The sequence below is a fragment of the Sander lucioperca genome, chromosome 4 (assembly GCF_008315115.2).
Source record: "Sander lucioperca isolate FBNREF2018 chromosome 4, SLUC_FBN_1.2, whole genome shotgun sequence".
Taxonomy (NCBI): Eukaryota; Metazoa; Chordata; class Actinopteri; order Perciformes; family Percidae; genus Sander; species Sander lucioperca.
Genome location: NC_050176.1, coordinates 42,868,247 through 42,883,053, shown reverse-complemented (window position 1 = coordinate 42,883,053; position 14,807 = coordinate 42,868,247). Strand labels below are relative to the sequence as shown.

Sequence of the window (14,807 nt, the reverse complement as noted above, 5' to 3'; positions counted from 1 at the left end):
ATGTTCTTGTGTTTCTTTCCCCTCGTGTTCTCTTCCAGACAGACATGAAAAACACAGAGTTTTAGGAGCTTTTTTTATGTTTTGTTTACTTTTATCAAAATTTGAATCTCTTTTTCTGACGTTTTGTTTCTTTCTTTCAACGTTTTTGTCCCTTTTTCAATATTTTGGGCGAGTTTCTGTCACTTTTTCTGACGTTTTTGACATTTTCTAATGGTGTTTTTAACGTTTTTTTATCGTTCATGTTTTTTTTTGTTTTTTTTTACATTTTCGGCGCTTATTTCGACGTCCCATATATTCTGATTATAAAAAAAACTTTGAAAACGGGTCAAATTTGACCAGAGGACAACATGACGGTTAACATATACTTTTATAGGCCTATATCTTCTTCTTCTTCTTCTTCTTCTTCTTCTTATTATTATTATTTGTGATGGTTATGGACACTTCTGTTGCCAGGGGTCCGTTTCAGAAAGCAGGTTTAGTGAAAACTCTGAATTTGTTAACCCTGTGATGAGGGAAACTCTGGGTTTTCCGTTTCAGAAAGAGAGGAAACTTAACCTCAGAGTCAGTTACTATGGTTACTGAGTCTGTGAACCTAACCTGGTCGGGAGCAGGTTTTCTTCAAGAAACCCAGAGTTTTCATTCAGTCTGTATCAGGCGCATTTTAATGCAGTTTGTTATCTGCATGAATAAAAAAACGTATTGGTTTATGTTAGGCAGATTATAAAACGTTTTGTTCTCAAACATGTCATGTCCTTTTGTCGACTATCCCATCGTTGAAAAAGCTGTATTACTTCACAGAGAGTTTACGTCAGGAGATGATATCGAGTCCCGACTAAATGTATTTTCATTTCCACATAACCGATTTGAGAGGTATTTTTTTTAACAGTCCATCAGATATGTAGATACCTTATCCGTCCTCATATCACTAACATCAACCATCGTGGACATGCTTTAACATCCCAGCAGATTCTTTGTGTCGCATTACGTTTTTTGAAAACAGCAGTTTTCTTTATAACAGTGATGCGGATCATACTGTAATAGTAAAGCCACTGTATGCAGAGCCGTCAGAAAAGTGTGACTTGCTCTGAAACATTTTTTAAACGTTTTTATATTGTTCCCTGGACACAAACCAGTGAGAGCAATTAAAAAGAAATAAATGATTATAAATTATATTTCTGTTAATGATCATGATGCTGCAGCCTCAGAATGGGATATAGTAGTAGGCTATCTTACTTTTTCGCCTGCAGGATTGCACCCAAATGAAATTATAGGTGTAGCCTAATACAATTCCAGTTTTCACCAGTAATATTATAAGTTAACTGTGATTAAATATTAAATTAATGCATTGTCAATGCTTATGCATTGACTCGAGCAGCAATTTTCTCCCACAACAATTCTCTCTCTGTTGCAGCAGCAGCCGCTGTCTTACTTTTTTAACGAAATACATGTTCAAACTCGCTGTATGTGCGCATGAGTATTTCCGCCGACCCGTTTATTTGTGGTTGTTACCATGGTGAATCGTAGTATCATGGCTCCATTCATATTGCCTTTTTATTGTGGTGGTGGTGCACACGCGTGAACATACTCCGAGTTGATTAAACCAACTCTAATCAGCTGTTCTGGAACCGAAAACTCAGAGTTTCCATCTCAGGGTAAATCAACTCAGACATCAGGGTTAGACTCAGAGTTTGTTAAACCTCCTTCCTGAAACGGACCCCTGTTGTTCTTTTGTATGTTTCCTGTTTTTGTATATTTATTCTATATTTTTCTGTTACCGGTCTTGTAAATGTATCCTGTGTTGTGTATTCTGGACAGTGTATATTTCATTGTGTATATTTCTGTTTCCTTATTTCCCGGTTCATTGTGTGTTTCTGTTTACCCTGTTTTGACTGTGTTCTGTGTATTGTCTATTTCTGTTTCCTGTTTTATTTTGATAGTCTGGTTTTCTGTCTTGTCATGTCCAGTTTTACTTCCTGTGTTTTCCCGCCTTTGTTGATTACCCTGTCTCTCTAATGTGTCTCACCTGCTGTGTCACCTGCCCCTTGTTACCTCATTACCCAGTGGATTTAGCCCTTGTGTTTCCCTTGTCTCGTCAGATTCTTTTGTGTCCGTTTGCGTCTGTTTGTGTCCGTGTCCTGCCAGTAGTGTGTGTTTTCTATCCTGTTCAGCGTGTTAGAGCCTGGGTCCTTAGTTAAGTATTTTTTCCTGCGTTATTTTGGGAGTTCTTCCCTGTGAGTTTTTCCAGTCTTTGTGCTGCTGTTTTTTGTTCCCAATAAATCCTCGTGTTCAGACCTTCTGCCTGCCCTCTTCCTGCGTTTGGTTCCACTATCCCCCGCTCATCACGATTATTATTATTATTATTATTATTATTATTATTATTATTATTTTGGGGGGGGGGAATCGGTCGGTCGGTCGGTGTTGGAGTAATGCCGTTGAGTTATTGGTGTGCATGTTTGTGTCTTTGATATTATAATTCTTTTCAGAAATGATTACCAAAAACTTTCTGTGTGTGTGTGTTTGTTTGTTTGTTTGTTTGTTTGTTTGTTTGTTTGTGTTTGTGTGTGTGTGTGTGTGTGTGTGTGTGTGTGTGTGTGTGTGTGTGTGTGTGTGTGTGTGTGTGTGTGTGTGTGTGTGTGCCCCAGGATGGCGACGTCATGTCCCGCCCTACTCTGCCTCTGATTGGCTAGTATACGTTGCCTTCGTTGGTCGGATTGGTTACGTTAAGGCATGAGGAGTGTGATTGGTTAGGGTTGCGGAAAGAATGCAATGGTAAGCCAATCACAGTGGCGTAAGGCAGACTAGGGCGGGACATGCCGTCGCCATCTTAGGAAACGTAAATACAGAGGCCTTCAGAGGCCTGGGGCCTATACCATGAAGCTGGTTTAGGTGGCTAGCCAGCTATGTTTCAGTTTAGTTTCCACCAACCCTGGGTTTTAGGTACTATGAAAGTAGCTTGGCTTTAATCGGTGTTCGTTGCCATGGTATCTTACGCTGCACGGCTAACCTGCTCCGGGGCAGGTTATGTTCTGGATTCGAGATCTCAGTCAGAAGTTTGACCAATCAGCGGTGAGCAAAGAAACATATAGGTGACGTAATTAATTCCCAGCTTCTGTTCTCTGTTGCAATCATTGCAATGGCTTCACCTTTTCTTCCAAATCCTGTGGACATCTCAGCGCAAATTGTTAGACGAGCACTTCGTAGAGAAAGAGTTTTTAGGGACAGACAAAATCCCCTTGACTTTCCTGATACTTACTTGTATGAAAGATACAGATATTCCACGGAAGGAATAACTTATCTTTGCGAACTTCTTGAGCCGCACATAACAAATGTGACTTGTCGAAGCCATGCACTTACTGTACCGCAAATGGTATGTATTGCATTGCGTTTCTTCGCAAGTGGTACATACTTGTATGCGGTCGGTGATGCAGAGAACCTAGGGAAAAACACGGTTTGACGAACCATTCACAAGGTGGTCCTCGCACTGCAGGGGTACATAAATAGCTTCATTGTGTTCCCTGGACATTTATCGACCATGTCCATAAAAGAGGGATTTTATAAAATTGCTGGTAATATATATTGTTAGGGTGACATGAACAAATTTAACCTTTCACAATCATTTTTTTCCCCTTCGAAAAGCAGCTTGCACTTAGAGCACTTAAGTATTATACAATAGTCTACAGTAGCTACATGTTTATGGAGGAAATATTTATTCATAATTCAAATTGAAAGTCCAAAGAGAAATTGAAAGTCCAAAGAGAAAACGAAGCAAGATCAAATTAAAAATATTATTTTTTTAAATTTTCCATTTATCAAATTAAAAATATTATTTTTTTAAATTTTCCATTGATCAAATTAAAAATATTATTATTTTTTTAAAATTTTCCATTTGGCTTTTCCATTTGGATTTAATATTTGGCTTTTGAATTTAAATTTAACATTGGCTTTTCCATTTGGATTTAATATTTGGCTTTTGAATTTAAATTTAACATTGGCTTTTAATTTGGATTTAATATTTGGCTTTTGAATTTCAATTTAACATTGGCGGACACGCACCTCACACTGCGCGCACCACCCGGAGAAAAAAGTGAGAGAAAGAAAAAGGAGAGGTCGCAGTTCGGACGATGACTACCCGGTTGTGTGTGTGTGTGTGTGTGTGTGTGTGTGTGTGTGTGTGTGTGTGTGTGTGTGTGTGTGTGTGTGTGTGTCCTCGAGATCTGACAACACACTAACACACGTAGCTACCCACACCCATGTTTGTACTGTTGCTTAATTAAATAAAACATCAAAAGAGAGAAGTTGTCTCCGTCCGTGTTTTAAACAGACACACCTGGGGCGAAGTTGGAAACCAGAATCAGCTTTAAATACAGTCCTAATCTAGTCCTCACTAACACGGGCCCAATTATAGTAACTACATGAAAACTTCACTGTTGTTGCATGAAATGTGGTTTGTGTTTAGCCTACATCATCAGTTTCTATCATGTGAAATAAGAGGATAAGCCAGCCTGGTGGCCAAGCTGTAGACAGATGCTCCTCAACAGTGAGCTCCCCAGCAGTCAGCTCCCCCTGCTGTTCATAAGGTGCCTCTGCACCCCTTTAGTTTCAGACCCTCCCACCAGCCTTTGGGCCACGCCTCCTCATTTACATTGACATGTGTCAAGTCCAAATGAAAAGCCAATGTTAAATGTAAATTCAAAAGCCAAATATTAAATCCAAATGAAAATCCAATGTTAAATTGAAATCGAAAAGCCAAATATTAAATCCAAATTAAAAGCCAATGTTAAATTGAAATTCAAAAGCCTAATATTAAATCCAAATTAAAAGCCAATGTTAAATTTAAATTCAAAAGCCAAATATTAAATCCAAATGGAAAAGCCAAATGGAAACATTTTAAAAAAATAATAATATTTTTAATTTGATCAATGGAAAATTTTAAAAAATAATATTTTTAATTTGATAAATGGAAAATTTAAAAAAATAATAATATTTTTAATTTGATCTTGCTTCGTTTTGTCTTTGGACTTTCAATTTCTCTTTGGACTTTCAATTTGAATTATGAATAAATATTTCCTCCATACATGTTAAGAATGGTTTTTAATATATATATATATATATATTTTTTTTTTTTCATATGAAAGGATTCCCTAGAGTCATTGGAGCAATAGACTGCATACATGTTGCAATCTCCACAGCTCTAGGAGAACATGAGGCAGATTATGTGAACAGAAAGTCCTTTCACAGCCTTAATGTTCAGGTAGGGCTACTATATATATGTGATGATTTTTATTTGCAATTTAAATAAATCTTTAAATGAATAGTAACTAACAGATTTCATCTGCAGATGACTTGTGATCATGAATGCATGATCACAAGCTTGGATTCCAAATGGCCTGGCTCAGTGCATAACTCACGAATTTTCCATGAGTCTATGTTGTGTCAGCGCTTTGAGGAAGGCAAGTTAAATTTGGTACAGTACAAAACATGTTAAAGTGTTTATTTTAATTGTGACAGCAAAACTTATTTCTTTTTCTCCCATTTTCTGTTCTATGACAGGGCTTTTTGATGGCCTGTTGGTAGGAGACAGGGGTTATGCATGCCAGAGGTTTTTGCTAACCCCTTATCCTGACCCTCAGACAGGGCCACAAAACCGCTTCAATGTGGCCCTCAGTAAAACCAGGGTCAAGATCGAGATGACCTTTGGCATCCTAAAGGCACGTTTCAACTGCCTGAGGCGCTTAAGAGTGTCACCAGAGCGGGCATCACAGACAGTGGCTGCATGTGCCATTCTGCACAATATAGCCACTATCAGAAAGGAGCGAGTACCACCACAAAACCAGCTTCTCCCAGATGGAATTGACCCCATCACACTTGACCACCCAGCTGGCGCAGCTGTCAGAGATGCAATCACAACACAATATTTTACTTAATAAAAACACATTCACACTGCAGATAGGTCTCAAACTGTTTTATTGGTCATGTGGCTATAGGGAGGGAAAAGAGAGCAAGAGAAAGTTATATTAATAAATATTCATGGTGTTCACACTAAAGGTTTACTTGATTAAATAACTTAACATACTGAGATCTTTTTTTTTTTTCAGCTGATTGATCTCCAATTTAATTTTTATTTGGAGCCTCCTCAGCTCACAGTCCAGCTCCTTTAGTGAACAGTCTAGTTCGAGACTCCTTTTGTAAAGGGCCCTGACTGAGTCTGTTTCCACCTGAAACAATTCCACCACAATCATTACAAGTTTTCTGGAGGTTAATCAAATCACATAAAGTGGCATGACTTTTTACAAACAGATAATTTTTGTCAAGGGTGTAAAGTATTACCTTGTTCACATTCCTTCTGTAGCCCATTGAGGTAGAGGCCTCAGTTTCTGGGTCAGGTTGTGAAAAATCCTACAATAAAAGAGATGTGTAAGGGCCAGTCACTTAATTATGTTAATTATGAAACATTCAAGTGTGTGCCATAATAAAAAGCCCATGCTGGGCATTCACCTCAACAACTGTTTGTTGTTTTGTTGTAACAATTTGGATACCTCTGAAGATCTGCACTCAACCGAGGTTGTTAATTATGGAAGGTAGGTAAGTCAACGGTCCCAGTTTTTAGAAGCCTAAACACAGTGTATGTCTGAACAGTCAGTCTGCACGTCATCCACAAGCGAACGTCATCCACAAGCGACAGCAGTCGGCGGGGACGAGGCAGCCGGCAGCTGCCTTCAACCTCCTACCTAACAGTCGGCTCTATCGCCTAGTTTTTATTATACTAATAAAGTGTTTTTAAAACCAAAGATACATTTTTACGTGTAAGTAAGTATTAGCCTCACGCTAATTTATCAAGACTAGGCCTACCGGCTAAACTAACGCTAGCTTCATGGCAACCTCTACACCTGGCGAGTCCCCACTCCCCCTCAGGATTTCCTCGTTGTTCAATAATACAAACAAAGAAATTGCTGACCTCAGGGAAGATGTTCGTCGGCTTTCCGAGGACTTAAAAACCAAAGATGCTTTGTTAACCGCCTGCTTGGACGTGGCTCATAATCAGTCGCTCCGGATCTCATCTCTCTCGGCGGCCTTCCAGGATACCGCGCCATGGGACCCAGCTGCCTGCCCACGCCCATCGTCCTGCTCGACACCGGTTATCAAGCCACCCTGGACTGAGGTGGTTTGCGGCCGAAAGAGAGCCTCGGGTAGGGCTCCATCGCCTCCTGCCCTCAGCCTCTCCAACCGCTTCAATGCTTTGTCGGAGTCGGAGCCGGTGGTGGCCAGTGCGGCTCACCGGGCTCGCCCCGCTTCAAAGCAGACTGACCAGCCGTCGTCACGGAAGACGATTGCTACCGCGCGGCGAAAGCTTCTGAGGGATGCGGTAGTCAGACGGTCCGGTGGCCTACACTGCCTGGATCGGCCAAATGACAACGTTCCTCAAAAACAATCTCCACAACCGAACGGTAAGCATTCTTCCTCTTCTTTTCCCTGCCCATCTGAAACCGACACTGACTGTTTTGCTCCCGTCACCGGCTACCCACACCCCCCCACTCCTCGTCCGCTCTTCCCCCTAACCACAGTAATTATTGGGGACTCCATCACTAGAGACCTACGGTTTCATAATGCTGTCACACACTGTTTTCCCGGAGCCAAAGTTGCAGACATCCTGGCTAAAGTTATGGACCTGATACCCTCATTTCCGACCTCTATCAAACGCATCGTGGTCCATTGTGGACATAACGACATGTCCACTCGGATTCAGGAGTGTGAGCGCACAAGGCGAGACTTTACCACTCTCATTGAGGCTTTAAAAAGCACTGGGAAGTCGGTTTTTATTTCGGGCCCACTTCCATCTCTAGGTCGCGGATCAGGCCTCTTTAGCAGACTACTCTCCCTTAACACCTGGCTCCAGCTCACATGCAGTATTCACAGGATAGGTTTTATTGACAACTTCAATCTGTTTTGGGAACGTGGCTCCCTGTACAGCAGGGATGGGATTCATCCCAATACACGCGGAAGCCAGATGCTACGTGGAAATTTGCACCACGCCCTCCATACCCAGACCTCTGATTGACTGTTTACATCCCGTAAACACTCCCACAAGCACACTGACCAGACACACTCTCCCAAAGTCAATAATCAGAGATACAGCGCTACACGCCCCTCTGTGCTCCCTTCAGAGCAATCACCCATTCATAATCCCATAACCACCGTGTCTGTCCCCCGACTGAGACCGTTTAAACCAAACGCTAACAAAAGAGGTGCTATACTAAACAACCTAATTGGAATTAAAACAACCACTGCAACGATAGAACAGAATAGGAAAATCAAATGTGGACTATTAAATATTAGATCTCTGTCATCGAAAGCATTATTGGTAAACGAATTGATATCAGATAACCACATTGACTTATTCTGCCTCACCGAAACCTGGCTGGGCCATGACGAATATGTTAGTTTAAACGAAGCCACTCCTCCCAGTCATAATAATACCCAAATTCCACGAGGCTCAGGCCGAGGAGGGGGAGTTGCAGCCATATTTGACTCGAGCCTGTTAATTAATCCTAAACCTAAACTAAATTATAACTCGTTTGAAAGCCTTGTTCTTAATCTTCAACACCCAACATGGAAAACAGTACAGCCAATTATATTCGTTGTTGTTTACCGAGCACCAGGTCCATATTCTGAGTTTTTATCTGAATTCTCAGAGTTTTTATCATGCGTAGTCCTTCAATCAGACAAAGTACTTATTGTAGGTGATTTTAATATCCATGTGGACATTGAGAGCAATAGCCTTAGTACTGCTTTCAATTCACTGCTAGATTCTATTGGTTTCAGTCAGAGGGTGCATAAGGCCACGCACTGTTTTAACCACACCCTCGACCTTGTGCTAGAATATGGCATCAAAATTGACGATTTAATAGTATTTCCGCAGAATCCTTTATTATCAGACCATTTTTTAATAACTTTCGAATTCCTACTACCAGACTATACGAAATTAAATAAAAGTTTCTACACTAGATGCTTATCTGACAGTGCTATAGCTAAATTTAAGGAAGCTATTCCAACAGCACTTAACTCAATGTCATGCCTTAATATAACAGAGGACTGTTATGTTAACTCTAGTCCCTCCCAACTTGATAACTTTGTAGACGCTGCTACGGCCTGCCTACGGACTACTTTAGACTCGGTTGCTCCTCTCAAAAAGAAGATGATGAAGGAAAGGAAACTAGCACCTTGGTATAACTCCCAAACTCGCAAATTAAAACAAATCTCACGAAAACTTGAAAGTAAATGGCGTTCCACCAAACTGGAAGAATCTCGTGTGGATTGGCAAGATAGTCTAAAAAATTATAGGAGGGCCCTCAGAAATGCCAGATCAGACTACTACTCAATACTAATAGAAGAAAATAAGAACAACCCAAGGTTTCTTTTCAGCACTGTAGCCAGGCTGACTGATAGTCACAGCTCTATTGAGCCATCTATTCCTATAGCTCTGAGCAGTGATGACTTCATGACCTTCTTTAATGATAAAATTATAACAATTAGAGAAAAAATTCATCACCTTCTGCCCACAGCTTCCAACGACTCACCATTGGGCGCAGGAGGGCTAGAGAGAACGATAAGACCTGATACTTATTTAGACGGCTTTTATCCTTTAGACCTCCAACAATTAATGTTAAGGGTCTCTTCAGCTAAGCCAACTACCTGTCTCTTAGACCCCATTCCAACGAAGCTACTTAAAGAAGCACTACCCGTGGTCAACACCACATTACTAGATACGATCAATATGTCCTTATTAACGGGTCACGTACCGCAGTCTTTTAAAGTAGCTGTGATAAAACCTATTCTGAAAAAACCCACCCTCGACCCTGAGGTCTTAGCCAACTATAGACCTATATCTAACCTCCCGTTTCTCTCCAAAATCCTTGAGAAGGTAGTCGCTAATCAATTGTGTGACTTTCTGCATAGAAATAGTCTATTTGAAGACTTTCAGTCAGGATTTAGAAAGCATCATAGCACAGAGACGGCACTGGTGAAAATCACTAACGACCTTCTAACTGCTGCTGACAAAGGACTTGTCTCCATACTTGTCTTATTAGATCTTAGTGCTGCATTCGACACTATTGACCATACCATCCTCTTACAGAGACTGGAACATTTAGTTGGCATTAAAGGAATCGCACTAAGCTGGTTTAAGTCCTATTTTTCTGAGCGATCCCAATTTGTTAATATTAACGATAAACCATCCAAATACGCTAAAGTTAGCCATGGCGTTCCTCAAGGCTCAGTGCTTGGACCAATTCTATTCTCTTTATATATGCTTCCTCTAGGCAATATTATTAGGAAACACTCAATTAACTTTCACTGTTACGCAGACGACACCCAATTATATCTGTCAATCAAGCCAGACGAAAGCGGTCAGTTAGCTAAACTTCAAGCGTGCATTAAAGATATAAAATCCTGGATGACCCACAATTTTCTGATGTTGAACTCAAACAAAACGGAAGTTATTGTGCTGGGACCCAAGCACCACCGAACTTCATTATCTAAATATATAGCTACCCTAGATGGTATTGCCCTGGCCTCCAGCACTACTGTCAGAAATCTAGGAGTCATTTTTGACCAGGATCTATCCTTTAACGCCCACTTAAAACAAACCTCAAGAACAGCCTTTTTCCATCTTCGTAACATTGCCAAAATCAGGAACATCCTGTCTCAAAACGATGCTGAAAAACTAGTCCATGCATTCGTAACTTCCCGGCTGGACTACTGTAATTCTTTACTATCAGGCTGCTCAAATAAGTCCCTCAAGACCCTCCAGCTGATCCAGAATGCTGCAGCACGTGTTCTGACAAGAACTAACAAAAGAGATCACATTTCTCCTGTATTAGCTTCTCTGCATTGGCTTCCTGTAAAATCCAGGATTGAATTTAAAATCCTTCTCCTGACCTACAAAGCACTAAATGGTCAAGCACCATCATACATAGAAGAGCTTTTAGTACCTTATTGTCCCACTAGAGCACTGCGCTCCCAGAACTCAGAGCTACTTGTGGTTCCTAGAGTCTCTAAAAGTAGAATCGGAGCCAGAGCCTTCAGCTACCAGGCTCCTCTCCTGTGGAACCAGCTCCCAACTTGGGTTCGGGGGGCTGACACCGTCGCCACATTTAAGAATAAACTGAAAACCATCATCTTTGATAAAGCTTATAGTTAGGGAGTGAGGAGTTGCAGCATAGTAGAGTAGAGTAGAGGGAGGCAGGAAGTACAAGCCCGTTCCGGCAGGGGAGAGTACGAGCCCGGTCCAGGGCCCCTCTCTTTAGCCTGCCTCTCTTAGTTATACTATTATAACTCTAGACTGCTGTGGGAAGCTCCTTCCAAGGACACAATGAGCCGCTCCCTCTTCTCTCTTTTCACTTGTCTCCTTTTGTGTGCATCTTAGTCCCAGAAATGCCTGTTACTAACCTAGCTCTGGGGAGTTTTCTCCCCGGAGTCCCTTTGTTTCTTCTTCACCCAGAACATCGCCTTGGAATTGGGTGGCACCTACACCGGGGTCCTGGGTGCAGCTGACGCTATGGACTTACTACACCCTGCTACGCTCTGCGTTTCCCCGCAGTGTCCGACTGCGTCCTGCCGCGTCCAACCGCGTCCACCCAGGCTGCTGTGCCACACTACACCCCGTAACGCCCTGCTGTGCCCTACTATGACATGAACTACTATGACTACCATTGTGATCACTGCTTCACTATCTTTATTATGACTATTATTGCCACCATTCACCACTCCCCCAACTGGTGCCGTCAGACACCGCCTACCAAGAGTCTGGGTCTGTCCGAGGTTTCTTCCTAACAAAAAAGGGAGTTTTTCCTTGCCACTGTCGCTATAGCTACTGCTAATGCTTGCTCTTGAGGCAACCACTGTAATAGTTGGGGCTTCGTAAAGTACAGAGTTTGGTCTAGACCTACTCTATCTGTAAAGTGTCTCGAGATATCTCTTGTTATGATTTGATACTATAAATAAAATTGAATTGAATTGAATTGAACTGTCTCAGAACACACAGACAGAGTGTCTTCATTTGCTTCACCCTAATAAGTAAAAGTAGGCCAATGTAAACCATAACTGTTATAAAGAAGGTTATGTTCATGGTGTACTGTCTGCTGCATACTGACCTCTGTGTGGGAGACTGTGTGCATGTGTGCTGGCTTCAACAGGGACACTGTATTTCCCTCTACTGCAGAACATAGAGTCAGCCATATTTAACCCTTTTTTTTAAATTACTAGTAATGCATTGAACACACATACCCAGTGTCACTTGCGTCGAGGAGCCAGCACCAGGGTCAGATTGCACAGCACCTGAAACCCCATCCATAATTGGCCGCCCCTAATTATTACTCAAAGCCAACTCCTCCGCCACAGTGTATTCTGCAGGAGGTGGCCCTCCCCCAGTTTTCCGGATTTCACATTTTTTTCTGTTTGCTGCAAAGAAGTGTTTGTGATTAAAATGTTCACAAAAATAATAAAAGGTTGTGGTAAATACTTCACGTAAAAACTCACCACTTTGAATTATATTTTTATATTTCGTCTTGATCTGCTGCCAAGAACGTTTGGAGTTGGGGTTGCATCTAAAAATCAATTAATATTAATCTTTCTTAGGATGTCAAAGCCAATACATTCACATTTTAAACACATACATATATAGCATATGAATACACACATTTTCATTTTGTTTAATACATTTTTAATATGATTAGCCTATATTCATAATTTTACATTAATGGCCTATAGAATGTATTTCTTTAAGTTACGCATTAACGCATTCAGCAATCCTCCTCCAAGATTGTTCTCTTGCTTTGGCAGCAGAGATGGTATTACTGCGTGCTTGAAAAACATTTTTATATTCTTCATATTTCTGCAGAATAATTTCTTGCTCCTCCGCGGAAAAATATATTGCTCTCGCTCTATCCATATCGAACGTGATTGGTTGTTCGGTGCCGACGTCACTCTTTTATGTGCACGTGCGCGGAGTAATCAGAGTTTAATGATCAAAGCCTGGGTTGACAGAGAAAGTTGATGAGCTGCGTCATGGTACCAATAAAGCCTGATTGCATTGGTTTGGTTTTGTCAACTCTAAACCAATCCTGCAACCCTGAGTTTGTTCAACTACCATCATGGTACAGGCCCCTGGTGTCCGTTTCAGGAAGGAGGTTTAACAAACTCTGAGTCTAACCCTGATGTCTGAGTTGATTTACCCTGAGATGGAAACTTTTAGTTTTCGGTTCCAGAACAGCTGATTAGAGTTGGTTCAATCAACTCCGAGTATGTTCACGTGCGTGCACCACCACAATAAAAAGGCAGTATGAATGGAGCCATGATCCTACGATTCACCATAGTAACAACCACAAACAAACGGGTCAGCGGAAATACTCATGCGCACAAACAACGAGTTTGAACATGTATTTCGTTAAAAAAGCAAGACAGTGGCTGCAACAGAAAGAGAATTGGTGTGGGAAAAAATTGCTGCTTGAGTCAATGTGTAAGCATTGACAATGCATTAATTTCATATTTAATCACAGTTAACTTATAATATTACTGGTGAAAACTGGAATTGTATTACACCTATAATTTCATTTGGGTGCAATCCTGCGGGCGAAAAAGTAAGCTACTACTAATCCCATTCTGAGGCTGCAGCACCATGATCATTAACAGGAATATAATTTATAATCATTTATTTCTTTTTAATTGCTCTCACTGGTTTGTGTCCAGGGAACAATACAAAAAACGTTTAAAAAACGTTTCAGAGCGAGTCACACTTTTCTGACGGCTCTGCATACAGTGGCTTTACTATTACAGTATGATCCGCATCACTGTTATAAAGAAAACTGCTGTTTTCAAAAAACGTAATGCGACACAAAGAATCTGCTGGGATGTTAAAGGATGTCCACGATGGTTGATGTTAGTGATATGAGGACGGATAAGGTATCTACATATCTAATGGACTGTTAAAAAAAATACCTCTCAAATCGGTTATGTGGAAATGAAAATACATTTAGGGGGGACTCGATATCATCTCCCGACGTAAACTCTGTGAATTAATACAGCTTTTTCATCAACGGGATCGTCGACAAAAGGACATGACATGTTTGAGAACAAAACGTTTTATAATCTGCCTAACATAAACCAATACGTTTTTTTATTCATGCAGATAACAAACTGCATTGAAATGCGCCTGATCCTGACTGAATGAATGAATGAGGAAATGAGAGAGAAGAAACCCCGAGTTTTTCTCAGTCTCCTCCCTCTGACACAGTGTCAGAGGGAGGAGACTGAGACAAACTCCCGACCAGATTAGGTTCACAGACTCAGTAACCATAGTAACTGACTCTGAGGTTAAGTTACCTCTCTTTCTGAAACGGAAAAGCCAGAGTTACCCTCATCTCAGGGTTAACAAACTCAGAGTTTTCACTAAACTTGCTTTCTGAAACGGACCCCTGTACTACGAATCCAGATCAATGTTTGATATATTTTGAATTATCATCTGTGCTTTTTTCTTCACATAGGCTCAATGAAGGTATTTCACCATAAATTGGTGCATAAAAGTGTATCGGAATGCAGGAAATGAAGTCGTTAATGCTTAAAACTTCCCTGGGGGAGGACACCCAGGCCCCCCACTATGATATGCCCCCCTCCTCCCCCAAAGGCAGATTCTGGCCAATATACAGTACAGTACACCCACTACAATACATTAGACTAGACTAAATGGAGATTAGAGCCAAGGTCATTAAGAACTATTTTCAGTGTAAAGACGAACAAGAAGTCCTGGAAGTGAT

At 41.1% G+C, this 14,807-nt stretch overlaps 1 protein-coding gene and 1 pseudogene across 2 annotated transcripts in view; both read left to right on the top strand.

Annotated features, from left to right (window-relative positions):
* Positions 1-14,807, top strand: part of LOC116050949 (E3 ubiquitin-protein ligase TRIM21-like) — a 130,525-nt gene that overhangs the window by 8,777 nt on the left and 106,941 nt on the right. The window lies entirely within an intron of this gene.
* On the top strand, positions 2,855-5,982 carry LOC116050986 (annotated as a pseudogene).